The sequence below is a fragment of the Phocoena sinus genome, chromosome 1 (genome assembly GCF_008692025.1).
Source record: "Phocoena sinus isolate mPhoSin1 chromosome 1, mPhoSin1.pri, whole genome shotgun sequence".
Lineage (NCBI taxonomy): Eukaryota > Metazoa > Chordata > Mammalia > Artiodactyla > Phocoenidae > Phocoena > Phocoena sinus.
This window is the reverse complement of record NC_045763.1, coordinates 59,351,023-59,360,792: the sequence shown is the minus strand read 5'-3', so window position 1 is coordinate 59,360,792 and position 9,770 is coordinate 59,351,023.

The window sequence follows — 9,770 nt, the reverse complement described above, 5'->3', positions numbered from 1 at the left end:
CTTTTAAAGATCTATAATCATAATGAGAACATCACTTCTCCACCCTTGTTATGTTCCTATTTCCCATGGCTATAGGTCTCCAAAGCAATATGGTGGAGACACAATGACACATTATACTACCTCTTTTGTATGAGTTTTAGGAGTTACTGTTCTCTGATTTTAATATTGCCTATCTATCTATATATTTTGCCTACTTGGAGAACACCTGCTCATTTTTAAAAACTCATCTAGAGTTATCTTTTTCTCTAAAGACTTATATGAACTCCTTTACTCATTTTTTGTTCTTGCTTCTCAATGCCCATGTTTCCTTATATGGTAATTCCATTAAAACAACAACTACTGCTACTACTACTAGCTACAGCTGCCCTTTACTTAGTGTTGCCATGTTCCAGGCAGTGATCAAAGTTCTTTATATATAGTAAAACTTAAAATCTTGATAGCAATCATATGATGTAGGCATAAGTAATTTAAATGAATTTCCTAAGATCACACAGGAGGTATGTGGCAAAGCCAGGCTTTGAACAAGCTCTATCTTGTTCTAGAGTCTGTGTTTTGTGTTTGTTTTTCTTTTTCTGGCCACACTGCAAGGCATGCGGGATTTTGGTTCCCCGACCAGGGACAGAACCTGTGCCCCCTGTGGTGGAAGCACGGAGTCTTAATCACTGGGCCACCAGGGAAATCCCTAGAGTCTGTTTCCTTAACCTCTTTGTAATTCTACCTGTTATACTTCATTGTACTTGTTGGCTTTAATGTCCTTTTCATTTTCTAGATTTTTATTTTCTGAAGAAAAGAAACATTCTCTGGAGTATTTAGTGTCTTTCATACAGTAGGTATTCAATAAGTGTTTGCTTAATAGGTAGATGGTTGACTGAATGAAAGAGACCCTCATCTCGTACTGGAAAGGTACCTAAAAGTTTGTGTTAAATGATCTGAGAAATAGAAAATTCCAAGGAATTCTGAAACAAGCCCTTAAAAGAGTAAAAGTATACTCTTTTGCACTGAGTATTCACTTCAAGGTTTTTATGGGTTTCCAGTTTGAACTTTTATTCAGTTTTCTTTAAGTTTATCTGTATAGGTAATCAAGGAGAAAAATGACACCTACCTCACAGAGGGTGTTGTAAGGACTGAATGAAGTAATACATGTAATATATTCAGAGCAGTGCCTGGTACATAGAAAACCTTAAGGTATGCTACTATCACTGCTATTTGAATCAAAGGCAGAAGAGAGCATCTGTTAAGTGCAAGGACTTTGGTGTTATACTGATTGGGTTCACAGCCCAGCTCCAGTGTTTATTAACTGTGTGATCCTGGGTAAGTTACTAATCCTCTCTAAACCAGTTTCCCCAGTGTCTAAAATAGCATAATAGCATGTATCTCAAATGGTTGTTGTGAGGTTAAAATGTTCTAAGTGATACGTATAAGAGTACACTTAAAACACTTAATCCTCACTACAACTATTTGAGGTATATATTTGTATTATACTCTAGTAGTTCTAAGTGTTATATATTTACACATTCTATCTATCTATCTATCTCCCTACCTATCTCACTTCAAACAGGGTCTGTTTGATATACTCTGATATGAGTATTTTGTGTTATTATAATGATGCATTAGTTATGATGCCTGGCAGGTAATATTGTCAGTATCTGTTGACTACATTTACAAATGAGAAGTCTAGGATAATTTCTAGGTTTCCATTGAGTCTCTGGATAGCCAGCACTTTTAAACAGACAATGCAACAGGAAAAATACCACGAAATCATAGCTTGGTGACATCGCCTTAGCGGTCAACTAGTCTATCCCAATAATTATGTCACAAGGAGAAAGACATAAGCTAGACTGTGAATTATACACAGTGAGGTACAAAGAAGTGCCTTGGTGAGTCTGGGAACAAAAGGTAGTACAAAAGAACTATATCTTAGAGTACTCAGTGGAATTTTGCTAGACAAGGGCTTAAAAAGTAGGCTTTATTTGTAGGCAGTGGGAAGATACCATAGAATTATATTCAGAAAGTGAGCAAAACGGATCTGTGTTTTATAATGATCATACTTGGAAACTGTGTGCAGACTGGATTATCTAGAGTAAGAAACCAGAGATTGGAGAATTGTTAAGGAAGGTCTTCACTAGTCTCAATTTGGAGAGATAATGAGAGTCTGGAGTTGCAGAGAAGTGGGGAAGATGGAGATGAAAAGGTAGCTCATTTTGGGTAAGGAAGACAGAATCTGGTCTGGATAACTGATTGGATGTGGGGTAATGAATCAAGGATTGCCTTGAGACATGTAATTTGGGTAATTAGTTGGAAAGTTGGGCCATTAAGTGAGATACGGGACACCCGGTTGGTTTGGAGATGCATGTAGGCAGAGATGTCTAGGAAGTGACATCTATAGACTCTATGAGTCTATAGTTCAGTCAAGAGGTCAGGGCTGAAGATCCAGATTTGCCCATGGATTCTATGAGAAGAGATGAGGTAAAGGAAAGAATACTCAGGGATATTACCATTCAAGGAGTGGGCAGAGGAAATGGAGCTGGTGAAAGAGAGCAAAGGGGATGTTAGAGAAATAGGAAGAGACTCGAGAAAGCAAAGTTATTAAAGCTGAGGTAGGGAGAGCTTTTCCAAAAGGAGTGTTACATTTCAGAGGCATCAAGTAGGATGAAGACCAAGGAGGTCACTAGTGATATTTGTCAGAATAGAGAAGAGTAGAGTCAGTGGAATATTGGGTCTGGAATCTAGATCATCTGCAGTAAGTCAGGGAGGGAATGGGAAATGAGGTTATAAAGCCTGCAGATATGAACACTCTTTCCAGAAATTTGATTCACAGCCAAAAGAAAGAAGCCAGTGAACATGATGGATTAAGGAGAATGTGAAGGATATATTTTAGGATGGAGATTTGAGAATAAGATTGAAGCAAGGTAGGAAAAAAAGGTCATTAAAGAAGCAAGTTGTAGAAGGTGATGGAAGGTAATTTATAATAATAGCTAACAATTATTGATTGTATACCATGTGCTAAGTACTCTATCTAGGAAGTGCTTTCCACAGGCTAATTCATTTAATCCTTATTCTCACCCTGGAGGCAGGGGCTAAACAGAGCACACACGCTTAACCCTTAGGCTGTGCTGACCAGCTCTCTAAAATAGGCCGAAGAGCGTAAGTAAAGGTTGATATACATCAGTAAAGTTGTATGCTTTGCCCAAGAGGGGGCTCATTGCTTCTTTGGAGATCAGGCATCGGAAAATATTGATGAGTTTGGAGGCTAAGCATGTTTAAACCTGATGGCTCCTTCCCCCAACTTCCCCAGTAAAATAGAGCAACTGTTTTGAGAGGGAGGTGAAGAGACAAAGATCAGGAAGAAAGATCTATAAGAATCACTACAGAGCTTGGGTTTCTAATAGAATTAAATAAAAAGTCTTCTGAGTAAAACACAGTCCTTTTACCTTAAAAAAATGTGTGACTTAATAGAGTAGATATGACAAGTACCCAAATAACTACAGTATCAGGTAGCATGTGTGAAGGGACATAATAGACATAGCTATATGAGGGTTCACCCAAAGGAGATACTGTATCTGCTTATGAGGCAGGAGAATCAAAAAGTATCTCCAAGTATATCTGTGATACTGGAAAAATAGAGTTTCAGCAAGCAGTCCTAGAGGCTTAGAATCCCATTCTTTCCAACAGACAGCTCCACAGCTCCATAAGAGCAGGGTTGTTCCATGAGAGAGTTTTCAACAAGGATTATAGGGAATTGGAGTTGATGGGAACAAAGCACGGGGGAAGGAAGAGTCCCTGAACAGGGAAGGATGGGAAGGCAAGGGTTGAGAGCACTGAACCTGTTTTCCAACTAAAAAATGTCAGCCACCTCTAAGATTATTCTCCTCTTCTTCCTCCAGCTCTTCCTCTAGTTCCTCGTTATTGAGTGCTTATCAAATGCCTGGTACTTTACAAAGGTCTCTATACATTGAATGTATTCAATCTTCTCCATAGCTTTTGTGAAGATGTGATCCTCTCTACTTCACAGGTGACTTAGCTGAGGCTCTAAGAGGTCATGTTACTTGCCCGGGGAATTCCACTCAGATCCGTTTGATCTTTACCTTGCTTCTCACACTGCCTCCAATAATTATACAAACAGCACCTGGCATATAGGAGATATCCCATACATTAATAATGATGATAATAATAGTAATAATAATTATTAATAGATGTATATCTAACAACACGTGGTGCTTTGGGGATTTATCAAGATGTTAAAGTGAACAGAATCCAAGGTACATTTGTGGGAGTGATAGAAAAGGAAAAAATTTATTTATTTATTTTTAGCAAATCCATTGAACTTAAAATCAGGCAGTTTAAAATACTTTACACAAATTATACCATTTAATCTGCATAATGATCACACTTGGGGAGGGTATTATTATTCCCATTTTACAGGTGAGGGTACTGAGTGACAAAACAATTACCCTAACTGGCCCAGGCACACAACCAATAATTGGCAAAGCAAGGATTCAGATCCCAGGTAATCTGGCCCCAGATCCATGCTCTTCACTGCTTCACTATGCTGACTCTGAAGGTTAAATGGAGCCAGAGTGTGGAGGACCTCGTACATCCAGCCAAGGAAGGCACACCCCCTCTCAGAGCACATTCCCTTTCTCTTTCTCAGATCAGAGTTTCTTCCATGTGTCTTACACCAGTGATTATTTAGGACTTACTATCTTGGCTAATAGAGCCATTGCATCACCAAGATCCTTGGACACACCTGAGATTATAAGCTTTACAAGAGTCAATCTGTCCTTTTTGTATTTGTATCCCAGCACTTGCCAGATGGTAAATGTATAATAAATCTTTATGAAATAAGTGAAAAAAATTATCATCAAATCATTCAGGCTTCAGGTATCAGATTTCCTAGAAAGGTAAGACATATATCAGAAGTAGGAATTTTTACCCATAAAAATGATACAGTAAGATGAATAATATTTATAAAGCAACTTGAAACTTTGTGTAGAGACAACACAATATCAAACAGAAATATTTTAGGACTCAATCTGCAGCTTAGCTAAGCCAAAATTAATTTTGTTCATTGAATGTATTTTCCTAATGTGTATTCTTCAAGGATGTTCTCAAAACACTGTGAAATCACGCTTAACAATTTCTTCCATGAGTCATTTGACTTGAAAATTGATCTTCAACTTGGAAAAGCCTTAGTGGCAGATCCAAGCAAGGAAAGAATTGCAAAGATTTAAGGCTTTATTGGAGGGAGTTTGACCTGAGTGAGAGTAAGGTGCTGAAGAAAAAAACAGTTGAGTGTATGAACTAAGTAGTAGCTGAAAAACACTAAAACAGGGCCTGTCTCAGAATTGGCAGGAAAAGGGGTTTCTGAATGATTGTCTCCTGAGTGAAACATGGGAAAGCAGGAGTTAGGCCCCTCAGCCCAATGACAACATGATTTCTACTCACTTCCACAGCCTTATGGGGTTCTTTCTTTGATAAGTTCAAAGGGCACGGCTGACATAAAGGAGGTAAGAACCTAGGCTCTGAAGTGAGCTTTCTAAAGTAGGCTGCATGAGGGCAAGGCCTGTGTTGGGCTCACTGCTCTTCCCCAGGGTCTAGATCAGCCCCAGCACTTAGAGGAGTTCAGTACATATTTGGTGATTGAATGAATGGAGTGTTGCATCTACTTTAGAATCTTAATTCCCGTTACTAGCTCTGTGGCCAAGGGAATATTCATTACCTTCTCTGAACTGGCTTTCCCCTTTTAAAAATGATAAAAATAGTACCTACCTCAAAAGTTGTCATGTGCATTAACGGTGACAACATATGTAAAGCATTTCATGGAGTGCTTGGTACATAGGAAGCAATATAAGTTCTTGTTGTTGTTGCTGTTTTAATTATTGGTGTTATTATTAGGGGCTATTTGCTGCCATGTATCTGACATTTGGGGAATTACCTGCCCTCCCTCACTCCCAGTCATCCCAGTTTCCATTGGCCAGTGGGAAGTAGAAATATGAAGTTCCTTGACTTTCACATATTTTATTCTCATACAACATTTACTTTCCCACATTACACATAGATGCCTGAAGCTGTTTTTATTGGAGATTGTCCTTCATGCTGAGCTGCTTAGTGATGATTCTGAGCTAATTTACAATTAACATGGGGTAAGGACCGGGCTTTGGTCCAAGTCAGGGCCTATTCTCACCCCAGATGGTCTAGGGCTGACGTTAAGTCTGAGCTCCTCTTCTTGCCATTGGCCACCTGTGGGGGGCCTTCTTGAACCCCTGGACAGCCAGGGACTGGGACATGTTCATTGGTCATTCATTCATTCAGCAAAATTTGTGTGCTGATTCTGTGCTACGGTGTTGAGTGCTGTCCACACATCATAAGATCTCTGTCTAGGCTCTCCTCCCACTGCCACTGTCTCTGGGGAGGAGCAGATGGAAAGGAGATTGTGAGCATGACAGAGCACAAGGTGAGATGGGGAGAGCAGTCGTGAGAGGACGGGGAGTGGGGGAAGCAGTCAGCTCAGACCCCATTAGGCTTATACAGGCTATGAAAACACGCTAAGAGAAAAAGCCCTTTCCTCCACCTCTGCTCCAGGAACCCAGCATGTGTGACCTCTGAGGTTTAAACACTGGAGGCATGTCTGCTCTCTGCCAAAGCTTCTTTCAAGCCTGAGAAACAGCAGGGTGCTGGCTGGCTACTTCAAGTTGTCAGCTGCCTCCCACCAGAGGTCTCTGGAAACCTATAAAGTTTCTTACCTGCCATTCCGGGTTGCAATTTCAAAGAGATAATTTCATAAGAGACAATAATTAGGTGTTTCATAGTTCTTTGGGTTTTTTGTTTGTTTGTTTGTTTTTTCTATCTGGGAACAGAAATCTCCTCCTTTATAACATGCAAAATGTTTGTTGAGTGCCCACTTTGTGCCAGGCTCTGTGCTAGGCACTTTGTAACATTATTTTGCTTAATGCTCACCACAAACTATGAGGTTATATTATCACCTTTTTAAAATTTTTTAATAAATAAGAAAAATAAATATCAAAAAGGTAAGTAATTTTCTCAAGTTTATTTACACAATTAGTAAGACTGAATAAGCCTAATGTCTGAAATGTATGAGGAATGTGAAAGAAAAAGTGAAATGGAGAACTTCAGGGCAGGTGCTGATGTGTAAAAAGCGGGTGGTGGTGGGGTATTTATTAATTAAACAAATTCATCTGAAGATCAGGTTGAAATACTGGTCTTCCAAGCTCTGGGTTCTACACAGTTCCTATCCAAGGTTAGCCTGTGAGTGTGTGGGGGGGAGCTGGGAAGGGTCTTGTGTGTATACACGAAACAAGACAATGGGACTCAGAGAAAGAAGGGAAGGGTGGTTCTCTGTGGGAAAAAAAATAAGCATTTTAAAAGAAACTGAATATATATATATTCAGGGAGTATGTGTATATATATATATACATTCAGGGAGAGAGACAGAGCGAGGGAGAAAAGTGACGCTGAATAATAGAGTGTGAACCCCAAATGCCTGTTCACATTCACAGGCACTAACTGTGAGAAAATACCAACAACGGAGGAGCTGCGGGGATGCCATTTATGGATAAAAGCTATTTATGAGAATGAGAAGCCTCAGAGTGGGACTATTACTCTTGTTAGGTCCCTCTGAGAAGTAAATTACGTGTTTGAGTAGGTAGGTGCAACTCTTTTGTATTTCTATGTTACATTTACTGCGATGACAATAATGATATGCCACCCTTGGCTTCCAAAGGGGGCTTTCTCAAATTGAGGAACTGAGCCTCGCTCTGTGCAAGTTGCTGTGCTGGGGCTGTGAGAGACATAAAGGCTCAGGTCATATCTCCTTGTTTTTAAGGAGCTTGCCAGCCACGGGTGACAATACAGCACATATATAGAGATAGCGTGCAAACTTCAGCGCAGGAAAATGTGTCAGATAGGCATTTAGTCAGTGAAAGCTATATAGGAATTGGGGGTTGGGAGAGGGGGAGGAATTGCAGTGAATCCACCTTCAGTTAGATATTCATTTATTCATATGTTTGTTCACTCATTCCTTCATCCATTCAATAAATATGCACTGCAATCTTTATGACCTTCCATATGACAAACCCTTCAAATAAATCAATGGATAAATCAGGATCCCCAACTTAAAGTCTAGTGACTTGGAGTTGGAATGATCAGTTTCAGTTGGCAGAGTTGGACTGCATCCTTGGATTATCTGTCTTTTGGACAATGTACCTAATGACTCCAAAAAAGTGTTTTACTGGTGATTGGGCACAGTTTTTAGAATAGAATATCTATATTTAAGGTTCACTGAGTGTTGTTCAGAGTTCAGTACTAGATGTTGGCCTTATTAGCACTTTTGTCAAATAGTTAATCACCCAGAGCGATCCTAAAATATGCTTCCAAAAATAATTACAACATGATAAAATTTTAGAGCTGAGAATGAACCAATTAGTGATCAGTTTCTTCTAAGGGTTCCTAAATATAACCGTCATTATCATCGTCATCATATCTTGCAAGAATACCATGAGGTAGGTACTATTATGATCTCCATTTTTTATAGACGAGAAACCTGAGCCTCGGAGTGGGTAAATGACTGTGTAATGGTTTATGGTGATCACACACAGCAAGAGGCAGAGCTGGGATCTAGGCTACACCCCAGATCCAGCGGACTCAAACACTCATGCTCTTTTCTACTCATCTGTGTTATTTCCTTGGGAGATAAGGATCCGATAGTCACTTTTAATATTCATAAAGACATAATCGACATTGTGAATTTTTTAAAGCAGTTCATGGTGATGAATATTGCATGTTGTCTGCCCTACGCTCAGTTTGTCAATATTGGTAATCTCAGGCAAGCTAGAAGCATTTATTAGCAATTAGAAATATCTCTTTTTAATAAAAATGGTTATATAAGTGCCTGTTCAAAATAGGGGATCATATTTGTGGGGAACCAGTATTTTATCCCAAGCCTCTGGTTTCCAGATGTGGACACTGGAACATAAGGAGTTAAGCCAGTTACTCTGAAGAGATGCATTTGGGAGCTACAGGGATGGGGTGTGTTGTAGCAGTTGATAGAAAAATGAGTTGAGGACTCATTAATCTTAAATGAATAAACCAATGCAGCTAGCCAAGAATATCTTATGGATCCAATTCAAACTTGAAGTGCGTGGGACACCCATTTCTTTCTTCTTAAACAGTGAAATGTAATATCAAATGGAGAGTAAATCTTGATATTGAATCCTGTCAACCTTACTTTAGAAATATCCCTTGATATTAAAAAAAGGAATTCTAACCCTAAGGCATTATTATTAAAATGTGTGGAAGTTGCCAGCTTGTTGAGATGAGAACACAGAATGTGGAGTTAACTAGCAGTAAGGTGAGAAGGACATTCTTACTTCTTTTTATGATGCTCTGGAACCAATTCTGACAGGGAAAAAAAATGATGTAAGATTCTGAAAAGGTAAAGAAGGAATGCAAAAATAACCCACGCTGGTCTATCTATGTTTGGGTACCAAAGTGTTGACTTGACCGCTATTGTTCACAAAAATTCTGTCTATTTTTGACCATTTGCCATTTGATCTGCTGTTCTTTAAAGTAAAGATGGTTAATCACTATTCAGTGAATAACAGCTAGTCTGGGGCTCCTCCAGGTCAAGGGCAAGCGTCTTCACATCTTGGTATCCTCAAGTACTTAGAAAAGAAAACTTGGGACAAGTTAAGGGCGCAATATATGCCTATTGGTTAAAGGGTTAAAGGAAAGAATAAATAAATAGCAACTGT